Genomic DNA, 17,893 nt, shown 5'->3' with positions numbered 1-17,893 from the left:
CTACAAACAATCCATTATTGACAGTTCATGAGAAATGACATAGAAGGTGTTAAAATACACAGTTTTGGTTATACCCACGCAGTGATAAACTGGTCCCGACCTCTGTAACTAGGACACCCATAAAACATTAAAGTGGTTGATGTGCAGAGATGTGAGTCCAATCTGAAAAAATGCATAGGTTGCAAGAATGTTGTATGCGTTGTCATCTGTAAAATGCAGGTGTCAATTAGTGGAAGCAGGAAACCAAGCAGTAAAGAAAATAAATTAATAATTAATGATTCCTGAAAAATTGTATGCGTAGAATCATAGAGTGGCCCACTTTGGAAAGAACCTTAAAGATCATCTAGTCCCAAACTCCCTGCCATGGACAGGGACATCTTTCACTAGACCAGACTGCTCAGAGCTCCATCCAGCCTGGCTTTGAACACTGCCAAGGACCATCTAGGGAACATCTACAACAAGATCAAGGCAAGAAAATGGCTTGAGATGACTTTTCTTTCCTCTTGGAACAAATAATTTCTGCATTTAAAAGGAAAGTAACTTTAGCCTGGAGCTTTCCTTGTCTTTTAATTCCCTAGCGACCTCAAGGTGGCACTATTGCCTTGGCTTTGTTGAGAATCTCTTTTATGAGATATTCGTCCAAAATTTAATATCTGATATAAATATATTTTTACCTGTTTTTTTCTAAGCATGTTGCTGCAAGATCCAGGTTTACTTAGGTTACTGATGGGTATTTGCTGGTGTAATTAATTGTAATTATCTCTGATTTGCCAGTTTGCAACTTTTATGAATGTTTCATAAAAATATTTGAATCAAAGTCCCAGTTAACACTTACGCTATTATGAATACAAAATGCTACAGAGAGTGCAAACTGTATCATCACAATGGCAGTGATAATTGAGCTGAAGTTACAGCTGTAGTATTAAGCTATTTAACTGCATTACTTGCAATGTCTTCTCAAAGAATTATCACTCTAATATGATAAATGCAGTGTTTCTTGAGGGCTTTGAAATAAGAACTTCCTATCAATATGTGTCAAATGTAAGGAAAGGCATCCTGGAGATGGTCTTTGTTCTCTCTCAGAATTTTTGCTTTGGAATCCTGAAACGGACATTTTTCTGCAAGGGTGTAGTTGTTTTTCAAATAGGATGTGTGTAGCATTGGAATTGCATTCAGGATGCAATTTGCAAACATATTCAGGAAATATAACATTCATAAATAGAATATTTATGGAAAAAGTGACTGCCTATAGAGTGCTTGCAAAACATTGCCATCCTTAAAGGAAGGTAAGTTTGTACATATGGATATGGCACAGCTTAAGCTTTATAGGATGATAACAATGGTCTACACTGAGGAATGTTGTAAGATTAATTAATGTTTAATATATATGTCAGGAATTTTAATAATATTAGTTGTGAGCACCTCAAAATTACAGATTCTTTATATGCATAAGAACATAGTTTAGCTCAAGGATAGTCTAGAGGGAAAGTTGCATCATTTTTGAAAATTTTGGACCAGTTTCTTGATTTTCAGTCTTGTGTGACCTTTATCAAGACCCTGTCCCAAGCCTTAGGTCCCATGTGTAGCAGTCTTGTTGCAGCAGGGTGCCCAGGGATAGCACTGGGATGCTTTACAGCTCTGCATTCGGGCAGAGTTTTGGTGACAGTGGTGTAACCACTGTGGTCTCCTACTTCAGACAGGTGTGCATTTAGTAGGAAATGGAATTTACAGGGGAAATAATGGTGAGTTACCAAAATAATTTATTTATTGATCAGCCTGGTCGAGTGTCCCCTCTGCAGCCAGTTGAACAGGACATTCCATGTGACTAGATTGCTTAAACAGTGAAAGTGGTGGGCAGACAAAATGCTTAGAGAAAATCAGACATAAACGTAGAGGACCATCAAGCTGAGTAAAAATGGGAGATGCCACTTCTGAGATTTGATCCCTTTGGGTCCCAGTGGCAAGTGTGGCCTCCTCACCCCAGGTGGGTTTTCTCCATAGTGCTCATGTGTGCTTCTCCAGAAGTGGTAGCCAATTGGCTGTAGCTCATTTCCCACTCCAAGAAAGGCATGTGTAAAATATGCAGGAGGACCACAATTCCTCCAGTGGACCTGATGCTATTCCACAGGTCCAGTACCTTCCCCACGCAGAGGTCTTAACAGAGTATATGTGTAACAGTGTATCAGATTCCTCAGAAATACCATCTTGCAGACAGAAGCTACTGTTTTCTGCATATTCTTTACCCCTAAAAAAAGGTTGTAAAACAGTGTTTTGAGGTTTTCATCCATTTTTAGTGATTATTGCATAGCATTGATGGTTTAGTCTTCAGTATTTGCCATAGATTGCCAATAGTTTATGAATTATACAGTATTGCTGTGATCCAGGACCTATGGTTTATCTATCCTTGTGATCTCAGGCTTCTTGCTTTTTTGTTAAGATTCACAGCCTATGTTTAGCATTTCTTGGCTTCCTAGAGTAAATTATAAGCTCCTGAAAGATGCAACTCTCAAACTCTGCCCCTGAAGTAAGATCTGTAATCTCCAGAGTTCATCTCTGTCATGTAAGACCTGGTTTTGTCAGCATCTTTCTGTGCACTCAGACTTTTCAGAACTTGCCAAGTTGTTGGAGAGAGCTGTGAGGAGATTTATACTGTAGGGCCATGCAAGATAGTGAAAGCACACACACATGAGGCTGAAATAGGGCTGGGTAGCACCTCAAGGGTTTGAAAATGAGCATTTGTGGTGGTTACTCACCCATAGAAAGTGTTGAAATAGTAAAAACAGTAAAAGCCGCAGTCATTTTGAAGGAAAACTTGAGGAATTGGCAGCTACCATCTAGAAAATGTGAGCAGCACAAGTCAAACCTTATCAATATCTGCCTGGACAAGGGCAGTCCAGATTTCACTGGCGTTATCATGGGGAAAACAGGCAGTGAGGATATTAATGCTTATCCTGCCAGGCATGAAACCCCAGTTCTTGTTCGTGTGCAGTGATGATTCGGCTTTACACTCTGAATGTGGAGCTGCATCTTGTGTGCTGCTTGCACACAGCAGGAGTGGTCCTGGAAAAGCTGTCCTGCAGCTGCATGGTTATGCAGCATCTCTGAGGTCACCAAGGACTAGGAGGGAGGGCTTCTGGGATCTGGTGGGGTTCCTGTGGATCCTTTGGTATCTTTGGTTGGGGAGAGTGGAGTGTGTGGGATCAAGATGATACAGGGATCAATACCTCCCACTCCACACAGTGTTTTCTCCTGCTGTGTGCGGGAGTGTGTGTTGATTGATACTGGGACTCCTCTTAGTTTAGCTAACAAGGCCCACAGAATGGATCAGACACTGGAGTGAGGGAAGAGGTGGGTGGGGAGGGATCAGATGTAAACCCAGTGTGGGCATTTCTCTCTAACAATGTCTCCTGACATTCCCTTTCCTCCTTCAGTAGCCATATTCCAATCAATACATATGGTAGTTTATTTGACAACTTATACACCAGGGAGAACAAAGCCCTTAAAATTAAGCCTTGCTGGAGCCCAGCCCTACCTGCCCATTTTGGGTGAGGGAAGAGGTAGAGTTTGGGCAGGACTTGAGCTGAAATGCCATTTTGCCATTTCTGATTTCCTCACAGCTTCTACAGGGAGGCGAGATCTATGTTGTCCTAGTTCAGCAGGAGGGACCAGTTAACACTGTGCGTGGGGTGATCAAAGCTGTGTATTCTACCCCCTCTATTCATTCCCCAAGGACAATGGACCATTAGCAGCAGCTGCCCAGGGCGCCATTATCACCTTCACACCCAGCCTGAGGGGGCGGAGCTGCTCATGGGCCATGAACAGTTCAAAAATACCCCCTGGCTCCCAGAGTTAATCACCCATTGTGTGAGTCCCCGCCCAGGGGGAGGGACTGGGTGCTCCCTGAGGGTATATAAGTGGTGGGTAAGACCTCAGGAACTTCTTGTCGGATCCAGAGGAGCAGCAGGCCCTTGACAGGAGGAGATCACCGCTCTCACCCAGACCACAGCCCTCGCCTGCACCAACAGGTTTTTCATTTCCTTTTCCTCTGGACTTGGGGGGGCCACAGGGGTCTCAGCACAAGGGCTTAACAAACCCCCTTGGGTTTGTGCCCCAGGACACTGGGTTATACTGCCGGGTTTTGTGAGTTGAAAGCAATTTTCCTTTTGTGTCAGTGTATTTATTGTAATATTATTAATAAATTTTAGGTCTGACTTATAATCTGTCTCATGGTGAGTTCATTTTCCCTCCTGGTTCGCCTTTAAACCAGCACATATGTCCCTACAACCCACTCACCTTTTGAATGCACTCCTGCCTGGGTGGCATTTCACGGTCACTGAAGTAGCTGCTGTTTCATTTTTTGTGTTGCTTAACTCCCTCCTAACTGCAACGAAGCCGGTGAGTAAGGACACAAAAATACCACCCTGGATGAAGGGGATCAAAAGCACGTAGTTTATTTTTGACAGTGAATGAAATGTTTCCTCACCATAAAGACATCACTCTTCCACCTCTGTCCTCCAAACTCATAAGATGAGTGATGCTGCTTCAATGTGATGAGGTGTTGGTACTAAACCAGAAACCACTGGTCAGCAGGAGAAGGCTCCTGTCCACCCTCTACCAGGTCCGAAGTGTCCAGACCACACTGGGTGTGCTCAGAGCTGCAGACAAGCATCCCAGTCGATTTTCCACATTGAAAGAGAACAGGATGGCAGAACGTGTGCCACCTTCTCCAGCTAACCATGCAATACCAACCTCCTCTGTAGCTGCAAGAGTGGGATGCTTGTGTGCCCACTACCATCCTGCAAAACCCGCTATCTTACCATGCCATGAAGCTGGGTACGCACCTCAAGAGACCCACTGCTGGAGGAGGAGCTGACCCTGGATGGTGTCCTTTTCCATTTTGAAGGGGATGTCCTCACAGACCACGGCTGGGGTAACACTGGCAGCCAGTTCAAGCTCTTCCCAATCTGGTCCAGACACCAGGTAAAATCATCTTTTAAAAAACAAATAAAAATGCAAGAAAGAAAATTAAAAACAAAACTGGAAACAAGAAAAAGGTAAAATATTATCACTGTATCAAGGTCTGGGGAAAGTTGTCTGCTGCATGCAAGGAATAAACCTATCCACAGGTGGGGGAAACCAGCACCTTTCCCTCCCCCAGCCCAAGGCCTTCCTTGCCTGCAAAGCAAACCAGCTGGTGCACAGGTTCGGGACTCCCCCCTCTACCACCCTCCCAGGTGAATGTTTTTGCTATGTTGGCTCCCCCAGTCCCAGTCCAGGCCAGGGTGGGTGGTGGACACTGTCAGAAAGATGGGAGCTGGTCCCTTTCCACAACATCCATACCCTCCCCTTTTCAAAAAGCAATTTGGCAGCCAGCTGAAAAATTAATTCTGCCCTTCCCCAGCAAAGAGGGAAACCTCCACTGCCCAGCTAGACTGGGCCCTTTGATGCCTGGGATTGGGAGCATCCCCCCACTGGGTGTGGACTCATCACAGTTTCATCTGGATATAGAATGTGCCCTTGAGGAAGGTGCCACAACTAAAGTCAATCAGCTTCACCCTACCACTGGCCAGCCAAGGATGGTGTTCTCCAGCTTGATGTCACATGGCAGGATGCCACAGCTGTGCTCTGAGTTGCAGGGAACCACAATGCTATTGGGCAGTAGAGGGGATGTTTCCCCTTTTCCAGTCTGTGGGAACTTCATTGAACTGCCATGACTTCTCAAATATGATGGAATCACTTAGCCACCTTCATCTGCAACTTCCCCCAGGACAGGTGGAAGCATGTTGTCCTCTGTGATCCCTACTCAGTGCTATGGTTGCAGGAAGACAGCCTGATTTTCTTTGCTTCTTAATGCCATGAGTCGTGTGGAACTGTTACTTGCTGGACTCCTGGATCCTGATGTTCACGGGGATGGACTTCTGCTGTCTTCTGGGGCAGGTGAACATCCTGTAACTAAAAATGGTTGAGAATGTCTTCCAATGATGGCCTGTGCAGGGGATGCATGGAAAAACACCATCTGATGAGGTGCTGGTGCTCTGAAGAGAGAAACCAGAAATCACTAGGCAGTGGAAAAAGGCTCCTGTCCACCCTCTATCAGGGTTTGCAGTGCCCAGGCCATGCTGCGTGTGCTCAGAGTTAGGTCCAATCTCCCAGTCAATTCTCTGTTTTGGAAGAGAGCAGGATAGAGGGACATTTGCCACTTCCTCCAGCTACCCTTGAGAGATCAACCTTCTCCATAGCTTCAAGAGTGGGATGCTCGTGTCCCACCTGCAATCTCCCAACACTATTATTCTCCCCCTGCCACAAGTTCAAGTACCCATCTAGAGAAGCAGGAAGATGAGCTAGATGACACTTTCAACAATGATGAGATGCTGTTTAGATGTTAATGCTATTTAACTCTTCCTAACTTTAGAGTTATTAGTGGGCATGTTAGTATATACTGTACATAAACAAATGGTACAAAATGAGAAAAACTGTGTATGTTTTGCATGAATTTATTAGAGTTATTATTATACAAACATGTACTACTAAAGATGCTGTCAACTTCAGTCCTAATCCAGTATCTCACAATATCAAGCTGTGAATGAATATTTTTTAAGGATTCTGAAGTAGAATCACCAGTTGTTCTCTTATAGAAAATCAGAAGCATCAGCAAGAAAAGCATTGAATAAAATTGAATCTTTGCAATGCTAAGGACAGCTTTCAGTATATGTAAACACAGATTTGTCTGATACTCTCCTTTTTAGTAATCAAACACAGAACAATTATCCTTAACCCCCATTTACAGGCTCAGCCTGGAAGAATAGTACCTGCTCACTTCTTTAATGCCAGAACTCCTTACCATGATGTAAATGATCCTGTCTTCTCTCAGCTTCAGCAGTGCTGACTAATAGGACATGTACCCAGCCTCAGTACCACAAGTTCCTGACTGCATGTAACATGGGTAAGAGCCCCAACTACTAGTGAGGTCGCTTCCTGTCCTTGGCAAATAATAATAAAAGAATGAAATAAGGATGACTATCATAGATAATATAATATTATATGTAAGTATATAAAATATAATGTCTAATAGATAAGCCCCTACTATAGGAGAGACACTTAAGGCCAAACAACAGGTGTAAAAATGGCAAGGTAACTGGGGTTGATGGAATTCCACCCAAGGTTTGGAAGCACGGAGGTCAAGCACTCCATGCTAAATTTCACAAGCTTGTTGTGCATTGCTGGGAACAAGACAAACTGCCACCAGATCTCTGTGATGCAGTCAACATCACCCTGTACGGGAAGAAAGGAGAAAAATCAGACTGCTCAAATTACTGATGTATTACTTTGCTCTCCATGGCTGGCAAAATCCATAGATTAGTACCTGCTATCGCAGAAGATTAGTACCTGCTGTCGCAGAAGAACTTCTACTTGAAGGCCAGTGTGGTTTCAGAGCCAATAGGAGCACCACAGACATGGTATTTGTTCTCAGACAACTGCAAGAGAAGTGTAGGGAACAGAAAAAAGGACTCTATGTAACTTTGGTTGACCTCCCCAAAGCTTTTGACACTGTGAGCAGAAAAGACCTGTGGCGGAGTGTCAAACATTTAGGATGTCCCCCCAAGTTCCTCAAAATGATCATCCTGCTACATGAGGATCAGCGTGGATGAGTCAAATATGGTGATGTACTCTCTGAGCCCTTTCCAATGACCAATGGTGTGAAACAAGGTTGCGTTCTTGTACCAACTCTATTCACAATCTTCTTCAGCATGATGGTCAAAAAGAGCCACAGCAGACCTCGATGAAAAGAACGGCATCTACATACGATATTGTAGTGATGGAAGCCTATTCAACCTAAGGTGACTGAAGGCCCACACCAAGACCCTGAATCACCTTGTCCGTGAGCTGCTTTTTGCTGATGATGCCACCCTCGTTGCTCACACAGAAGCTTAACATCCTGCTTTGCAGAGGCTGCTGAGCTTTTTGGGCTGGAAGTCAGCTTGAAGAAGACGGAAGTTCTCTACCAACCTGCACCTCAGGAATTCTTCCATCATTCACACATCACCACAAGCAAATGAGAGCTTAAGTCAGTCCAGCAGTTCACCTATCTGGGAAGCATCATTTCCTTGGACAGTAAGATCAACAAAGAGATAGACAACAGGCTAGCAAAGGCATACAGATCTTTTGGAAGACTCCATATAAGAGTCTGGTCCAATAAACACCTGAAGAAAAGTACAAAGATCAGTGTCTACAGAGTCATTGTACTGTCTACTCTTTTATATGGCTCTGACTCATGGGTCATCTACCACCACCTGCAGCTCCTCGAACGCTTCCATCAGCGCTGCTTCTGTACAATCCTAAACATCCACTGGACTGATCATGTGACTAATGTGTCTGCACTCGAACAGGCAGGGGTCACCAGTATCGAGGTCATGCTGATGAGAACGCAGCTGTGCTGGGCAGGGCACGTCTCCGGGATGGAGGATCACCCACTGCCTCCCAAAGATTGTGCTCTATGGTGAACTCGCCACTGTCTGACGCAAGAGAGCATCCCCAAAGAAGAGATACAAGGACTCCCTGAAACAACACCTCAGCCTTGGCCATATTGACTGCCATCAATGGTCCACTCTGGCCTCCAATCGGGATTCATGGAGACACACCATTCATGATTCTGCTGCTTCCTTTGAGAACGCACACAGAGTCAGTCCTGAGGAGAAAAGGCAACGCAGAAAGAACCGTTCCTTGCCAATATTGCCAAAGGAGACTTTCCCTGTGCCTTTTGTGACTGGACTTACCCATCCCACAGTGGTCTTTTTAGCAACCAGAATGCTTGCAGCAAGTGTGGGGAGAGCCCTTCCCAAACCTTCGTTTGCAAAGCCTAGCCATGATGACAATATCATAAATATATAATATAAATACAATAACGCATGAAATAAATACATCCACTAGACATTTCTTAACTTGTGATTTATTCTAAGGAAACTAATATTTAGGACTTTTAATACCTGACAGTGAGGTCTTTGGCAGGTTTTAAGCATGTAGCCAGTAGGAACAAACCCATGCTGGCATATTGTCTTTGCATGGCTGTTGGGTCCCTCACAACAAATCAATGCAGGTCACTAGGTAAACTGGAAATATCTCCGTGGCAACATCTACCCCTTTAACTTTATTACTTAAATTAACCCCAGTACCTGATCTGACAAGAGGAAATTCGCTTTGAATTAACAAGGTGAACTTGTCTCTACATGCACTCAGTGCTCTGCTTTCTTATGAAGGTTGGTCAGATTAGTGCCACTTTTGCTTATCTGTTTTGTGAAGTGGTTACTTCTTAAAAACAAGAGGAAGGATAATTTTAAATAGGTATCATTGATATACTTTCCTTTTTTTTTACTTTATCTAAGTTAATTGTCTTTTGGTACAGAAGGGAGAGTGGCTGTTAAAACAACAGTAGTTTATTTACAGGTGCTTAGCATTTCACTGTAATTTTTCTGGTAGAAACATTAATTCAACATCATTGGGAGCAAAGAATTTCCATGTAATTCCCTTCACAAGGCATGTGTTATAAATGGGAATTTTATTTTAGTACCCAATTCACAATTACATCCTCCTCTGTGAGTGATGGAGAAACTTTTTCAAAATCTGGGCTTAGTATCATAATAAAAAGTCCATTGACCCCCAGCTGTTTATTAGGGCCATCTCTTTGTAGAGTATTGCTTCTGGATTTTCTCTTGTATTGATCCTCATTAATATTTTCTTTATCTACATCTGAAACCTTTCCAGTATGTGGACTTTAGTGACTGGGGCTGCTCTTGCCAGAAGACACTTGCAGCCAGGGGATAGGCAAATGGCAGGGCTGAGATACTGACTAATGACTTGGCTTACCCATGACCCAAAACTTTTCCATCACTGCTGGCTAGGTTTCAAAAAGTCAGTACACAATTTAGGCAGGAGTCTCTGCTGTGAGAATCTCTGAGTCAGTGCTTGAAGTTATATCAGTGCTGCAGTTCCTAATGATCAACCTTTGAGCAGTAATTTGAGAACCTGTCCTTAAGACTTTCTGCAAATTTTCTTTCATCCTTCTTAGAGCATCTAGGAAGAATGGGGAATTCCCAAAGAAACCTGTTCTTAATCCCAAAATACATAACCTACTAAGAACTATTCTACTAAAAGCTGACAATAAATGCATTTCCCCCACTTCCCCACAGATAAGTTCTGTAAGTTTTGGGTGTGAGTGATGCAGAAGAATAATAGTGTTGGTGTTCCACAGCTCTGGGCAACATCTGCCGTACGTCAGGCACTGACAAACTGAGGCTTGCAAACGACCAAGTCAAGTTGCTGCAGTATGCAAAGCTAGGGCGAGATTATTATGTTTTGTCCTTGGATTGTAAATGCAGGAGGAATCCTGGCCCTGTGGGAGCCATTGATGCTACTGTGGCCTGGGTTGCATACAAAGTCCTGTCTTTTTTATTTAGAGTGTTTATTTGTTTCCAAATCTCTTTCTCCACCATCCCTCATTTCCACTCTCCCTGGGGATGATTCAGTGGAGTAAAGCCACATGAGTATAACACCCATCCAGCAAAAACACTTCAGGAAAGACTTTAAACTGAGCAAGTGTTTTATTACTTCCTGAAGAAGAAAGTTTTTACAAAGTGATACCCTTATGTTTATTACAAATAATATGTCTTATAAACAAATCTTTTTAACTAAAGAGAAAACTGTTGAAACTGCCCACAATGCCTACAATCTAGTGAGGCTGACAGAAGGAAGCAAGAACTTTGGAATTAGTAGAAATTACTAAATCTAACTCTGCCTATTACTGGCTTTTGAATTTTTCCCCTTCTTGCTGTTTTTGTTCCATCTTGACTCTCTATTCCATTTCCTTTGTATTTTTCATTTACTTTTTTTTTTCTGGAACAAATAAAATCCAAAATATTACATTGTTTGTTTGACTGCTGTTCTGAGAACTGCTTTGAGGCCTGAAGAACTCAGTTCACTGAAACCATCAGGGTAAGTAGATAGCAGCACAGAAATTAGTGTGCTCAATGCAGGCCAATATTTACCTTGGGTATCTGCATATTCTTTTGATGTGAAAGGAGTATTGTGCTCTTCTCAGTGCTTTGCCACAGAAGCATTTCTACAGCAGTAAAACTGAAAAAGCAGGTTTAATTATTAGCTGTTTTGCCACCTTGATGACTTCAGCAGACTTTGCAGATCACAGCACTCAGGCACACCCAAAGGCTGTGCAGGCTGTCTTGAATGGAAGAGCTGGAGATTACCATTTCCCTCAAAAGGCTCCATCTCTCCCATAAAAACACCTGTGCAGGAGTGAATATAGGGAGCTGGTGGCTGTGTTGCAGGCAGGAGGGTCTCTAAGCACCAATGGTCCCCCACTGATCCAGAGGGTTCCCTTGCTGGGTGGAGCAGATAACAAAGAAACATGGAACAGAGCTTCCTCCATCTGGGAATACACTGGGGCATATCAGCCAGAGGGTACAGCACCTGTAGTTGGTTGGTCCCTGCCATGGGCAGGCTGAGCAGTGGGTTTTGGCTGCCAGAGAGCAATGCCTGGGAGCTGTGACACCATCCCAATCAGCACAAACAGGCTGTGGGAGACAGTTACAGCACGTCAGAGTCAGACTAAGGAGGTCAGGAGCACAAAGGAGGTCAGGAAGATGCTATGGTATGTGGGGCTAGGATGAGTCACCTCAGTAAAGGGAAGGCTCAGTCATGCTACATGCCCTCGTAGGAAGTGCTGGGCCATGTGGCACTGCCAGGCTGCCCCTGTGCCCCGACTTATAGAGCAGGCCAGAGTCAATGCCAGGAATTCCAATCACATACACCTATGGCAAATTACATTGTCAGAGGTCAAGCAGCTCCTTCTCTCCCCCTGAAACACTTCCCTGCCTACACAGTGCCTGTATGTCACCATACAGAAGACTTCAGGAGCTGCCATACACGCACACACCCTAAATCCTTGTTCACCCACGCGGTGTCCTAGAGGGCAATCCACTGGTATGGTTGTCTCCCATGGTGGACTGTGTCAGCCCAGCCTGTTACAACTCCTTGGGGAAATGTGAACACACAAACACTATTGGCTGCCTTTCTGCGTGCTTATAAGCTGCAATCGAGACTCCATGAGTCCGAAGGAAGAGATTGCATGTGGTACTTAGTGCCATGGTCTAGTAGGCAGAGATGTATTGGGTCAAAGGCTGGACTTGATGATCCCAGAGTTCTTTTCCAACCTAGCAGATTCTATGATTCTATTTTATGATTCTATGAAGTATCATGTGGGAAACATTTTTCCCACTTAGGATTAGCTACAAAGGTGTTTGCTATATTTATTAACAACAGAGAAGCTCTGAAGACCAGTTGAAAAAGATCTACTAATTCATTGATTTTGAATAGTTAGTGTCTATATGTATTTTGATAGCATTTATGGTGACTTTATGTCACTACAGTGGTATAAAATGCCTGTACCAGTGCATTAACAACAGTGGTGTGCTGTGATGCTACTCATCAAATGAGCATGTATTTTGCTTACTTACATATTTCCATTTTTACAAGGGGAATATCTTTCTATAGGGAAATTTCCAAGAAAGAGATAGGCTCTGGTTTATCTAATTGGCAAAGGCACAAAGTTTGTCTATTACATGTAGCTAATAAAAACCTGAATAAGCATATTCCTAGAACTTTAGTTGGCACTGTTCAGGATCCTAAGGTCATACACAGTTTAACTGCAGCTTTTTGCACAACAGCTTGAGAAATGACAGGAAAAAAGACCTTTATCCCCACAGTTAACTACAGATAATATACATTGTTAGCCAGTAAGGGAGACGGAGTACGTATTTCACAAACACACTACTTGGAAACTTGACTGACAAGTCCTTCCTGGGACAGCCACGGTAACTGCTGTGTTTAATAATTGCTTTGTCATCTTAGCGGTGATAGAAATGGGTTCCCTCCATTGGCTCTGCAGCTACTGTAGCACATAATTTAATCCACCCATGCCTGTGTGAACTCTTGTTTCCCAGAACACTAAGACAGAAACATTGGGCTAGATAAAAAGCAGGCCAACACAAATAAAACTTGCAGGAAGCAATGCTCATAGTTGCTATTTTGCTATGCAAATAGGCATTCATAATGAACTGTATAGAATTAGCTTATAAGACTTAGATGATGGTGTTTTGGAAACTCATGCTCCAAGTGAGGTTCCTCCATGCTTAATCACCTACATAAAATGACCTGTTTTTCAAAAGCAGCCAGACCTTATGTTTGCTTCTGAGGGAACTGTCCACTGCCCAGGATTGATTAAATCAAAACACTGCCTCTATGCCTGTGAAGTTTAGCTTGGAGACACAGCTCTGAACATGACAATTTTAATATATTGGCATAAGCCTTAGTATTAGCAGGACAGACCATTGGATTCTACTCTTTCTTCTGACATTATTCAGTTTGTGACATTAAAGAGCTCACTGAATTCATACTTTAACATATGAGTAAGAAAAATTGTTGCCTTATAAGGGGCAGAACTAACACTTGGAGGCAGGAGTCACTCATTACCCATTGACCTAATCTCCAAGCAATTCACACCAGGCTTCCTTTATAATCCACACAGAAATGCGCACTCTAAGGATGGGATTCATCTCATCAAGTACATATCACTGTAGGAGGAGATAAACTACCTTGCAGACTGCACTGACAAATCTGATTAGATCTCTGCTGACTCTAAAGGGAGACTGTGATCTGAAGATGTTTGTGTATTAGGTACCAATTCCCAAACATGAATCGCTTTCTTGTTGTCCAGTTGAGGCTGTGGTTTCAGGATCAGAATCAGCTGTTGCCAGCATACAGTCACACACTTTCCCCTGCCCCAATCACATGGTTCTGTGTTTCAACTCTAGCAATCCTGCAGCCCTAGGTAAATAGGATTAACTTGCTGAACTGGCTGAAAAGTAATGATGAAGAAAAAGAATTTGGTTTTGGTTGCACTGTCAGGCAAAGCTGATGACCCTCATGGCAACATATGCCCTAATTTCTAGATCTGAGGCCTGGTTGGGCACAGGAATGTAATTTCTGAAAAGGAACTGTGGTGGCCCTTTTGGGCACCAGCTTTTATTTAGACCAGCTTAAGCTGACCACAAAATGGCCTCTGTGGGGAAGGCAGTTCTGAAAATGAATAGATGTAGTTCCAGAACATAAAGTTAACATGTCAATGCTTAACTGCTTCAGGATATGATTTGACAAACATCAGATACAATTGATCCTTAAAAGGAGGCCTTCATGACTGTCCTTATGTGAAGGTCACATTTGGTGTCAGGGAAAAGGAGCAGTGTCCAGCAGGTCTCAGAGTCAGGATTGCACTTATTGTGTAATAAAGAGAAATTAATCCATGTCAAGCTGGTACAGTTAATATCTAATATACAACTGCTAAAATGATAAGTATGCTATTGCTCAGCCATTTGAATGCCTTTACACAAAAACCACCATGTCAAGAGAGAAGGATGGAGCTCTTGCCTGATGTGTGTTGTGGCAGCAGGAGCAGCAGTTGTGTGGGTAGGCGAGTTGACTGGAAACACCAGGAGTACCTGGATTGCCAGTGGAGTGTGAGCCTAAGGCTGCCCTCCAGATCAGACCTGTTGGCACCAGGTCAGAGTAGGGAGCCTGTCAAAGTGTGTTGCGCAGGGGCCTCCGTGCCTGAGCATGCCCTACATGTCCTGTGCCACCAGGCTCTTTGCCATGCTGCAGGCAATCCTGTCTTACAGAGCAGAAATTATAGGATGTGCTGCATCCTGTGCTCATGGCTGTTCCAGAAACCACCCTGTAAGCTCTGTATATACACAACCAGCATGATGGCTTCCATTCCAGTTTGCCTGAGGATCTTCCTCTTCTGGGCCAATACTGTTCTCATACCATGTCCTTACTTTGCCTACTTCAGTCCCTGGGACCAATGCCAGGTCTTTGCACAGGGTTCCCTTGGTGTCACTCAGCTCCCAGGAGACACGGAGGTGTACCAGAGTAGCCCCATTTCTCAGGGCAAAACGTGCCACCATAGGGCTCTTCTTCTTTGGCAGCATTACAGGGACATGCTCTGCAGTCTCACACAATTCAAAGCTGCACTTGTTGAATGAGTTTTGAATGGACTTTTCCAATGTCAGAACATGCACGTTAATGATTTCCTATTACATGTTCTTGTAGGGACTTACCTCAAAGGACTTGAGTGATCTTTTTCCAACAAGAGGCCCAGAGATCCTACACCAATGAACTCCAGCATCCTGTAGTGACAGTGGAAACCCCTGCCCCAAATTAACCCACTTGGATGCCAGAAAGTATTGTACATTCTCTGACAGGGCCTGATGCTGTAGGTGGGTGAAATAGGCACCACAGCGATTAGCACAGATCTCTCAGTGTCTGTCCTTGGCAATTGTGCATTGATTCATTGGTATCCACTGCCACAGATCCAAGAGAACTGGCTTGGGTTACTGGGAGCGATCTCATATTCTTTCTAAGGGTAATAAGGCAGAGCTTATGGCATTATTAAAAATGCCATATGAAAGAAAATTTATTTCCATAACAATTCAAAATGTTTCCAACCAATCACCTGCAAAGACTTTTTTAATTCCAGAATTCCATATTTGCAGAATTTTCCTATCCCTGTTGAATCATTGTTACTGTCTTTCCAGCAGAAAGCCACACTGTGTGCAATAGTGAATAACACTACAAGTTTTCCTTGACTTTTTTCCTTTAATGATTAATATGTGGTGATTTTTCTAGTAGAACCCACTTGAGCATTGGGTGAATAAGGCATTAGCTGTAACTAATACCTTATTAGCATTAACTTCACAGCTGATTAGAGCAACTGTTTTGCCTGCCTACTTGTGGATTTTAACACTAGTTGTATCACAAGCAGACAAACTGGTAATCAAAGCAGCCAGGAAATGCTCTAAAGTCCACCAAAAAGTCATGTCTGTTCATTAGAAGAGTTACAGATTGGCCATGAGGTTAATTCTGCCAGAAGTCCTGAAGCAGTTACAGGCTGCCAAATGCTATTGGATCCAACTAACCTGGAAAGGAAAGATCAAAACTGGACATAAGAAAGGCATATTTTAAAAAACAGTTGTTTCATTATTAGGGAGAAAATATTTTGGAGATGAAAAAAGTAAGGGTTTTAATCTGCTTTGCAAGTTTCAGAAGAAGTATAGCAGATGATATACTGACACTTTGAACTTGTCGGAAGCTCTGCCACTTCCAAAGAATTCACATTTCACAGACATGGTAATCAGGTAGAAGAAGAAATCTCTTTATAGAGTAAGGTGTCCTTCATTTCCTATCTTAATGCAAATTACAGCTATAGTCTTTCTTCCTAGGTCACAAACAAAAGCATGTAAGCACATGCTTAACTCACCTCTGTTCAAAGAAGGCCTTTTAATTAACTGCAAACACAAGTCTAAGTCCCTTCCTTGATAAAGCTGCTTCCCTGAATCAGGGCAGAACAGTGAATTTCACGCAGAACAATGTGAACAGTAATATTCACTTTTCATTTGTTTTATTTTTCATTACAAGGAATTAACTTGTTTATGCAGATAACTGAACAGTGAATGTTTCTGTTGGCTTTGATGTTGCTGACTGGATCTAATCTGAAGAAACCTTGTAAGGACAGCTACCATAGAGAGCCACTGCCTGCAAAAAACATAGCCTAAAATGAACACTGACAGCCTTGAAGTGGCACAGACAGATGGAGTCATATTTGCCAGAGTCCCACAAGCCTACATTAAAAGCAGACAGGTCTGATGACTGCACAGAAAGGGGAAAAGTTAGGAGTCAAAAGGAGGCAGTGTGCTCTCTAATATGTGACTGCATCAGCGAGTTATATGCAGGGTTTCACCTTTTCCAAGTGGGAAGGCACAGGGTGATGAAGAGCACTCCATAGTGGAGATCTCTCTACTTGCAAACCTGCGCAGAAATTCAAAGGGAAAAAGCAGTAACTTTATTTACTCAGCAAACATGCTGAGTAATACCAAGACTCCCAACCAAAGCCCTGTTCTCCCACAGTGCTCATCTGGCTCAGGAGCGCTGCAGCACTCAGTCTGAAACATTTCCCCTCAGAACAGGCGACAAGCAGCAGCTTTCTTTTCAGCCCTGGCACCTGGTTCTGGGGTGATATGAAGCTGCGTGGCAGAGATCCAGAGTTACTTCTCCCCTTGGAACACAGAGCATTTACGATAAGTAAACAGATTTTAGATGGGTTCTTCCACATGTGTGGACCGGAAGCTGAGCCGAGAAAGAATTGTGTGAGTCACAAACAATGCCTGGAAGCCTAAAAAAGAAAACACAAAAAAAATACCAGAGTCCTCCCCATTCTGAAGACAAAGTATTACCCTCAAAAGCATAAGCAGGAACAAAATGTCCCTCTCTAAAACTCCATTTATGACATCATTAGGTACCTTTATCAGTCACTTTCCCAATAATCTTAAAATTGATTAAGTGTTGCCAGATGGACAACCCTAAATTTAGGAACTATCCGTGTTCCTCTTGGCTGCTGGTGTATGGCAATATAACAGAAAGGTCTGAAAACAGCAATGTACAGCACACTGGTTTATGAGAAGGAGTCCAGGGAAGAGGTAGCAATGTGAACTCCTGTGTGGCCCAGATGCTGGTCCATGCCTGGAATGTCCAGCAGAGGGACTGAGTTGCCACAAGGGGATTATTCATGAAAGTCCCTGTGTTTGAAGCCCCTGGAGACAACGATAGCTGCTGGGTCAAAACTACACAGCAGCCCCATTCATCGGGGAGCAGCGGAAGGCCTGAGGAAACATTACTACTCCCCGCCTGGGAAGAAACCATCCCCTCCCACTCTCCTGAGGTATATGATCCATGTCTTGTGGCTTTTGGCCCCAAGAGGAATTCATCATTCAGC

Source organism: Pithys albifrons, chromosome 2 (assembly GCF_047495875.1).
Source record: "Pithys albifrons albifrons isolate INPA30051 chromosome 2, PitAlb_v1, whole genome shotgun sequence".
Lineage (NCBI taxonomy): Eukaryota > Metazoa > Chordata > Aves > Passeriformes > Thamnophilidae > Pithys > Pithys albifrons.
The sequence above is the reverse complement of the archived record's forward strand: the minus strand, read 5'-3'. Positions refer to the sequence as shown.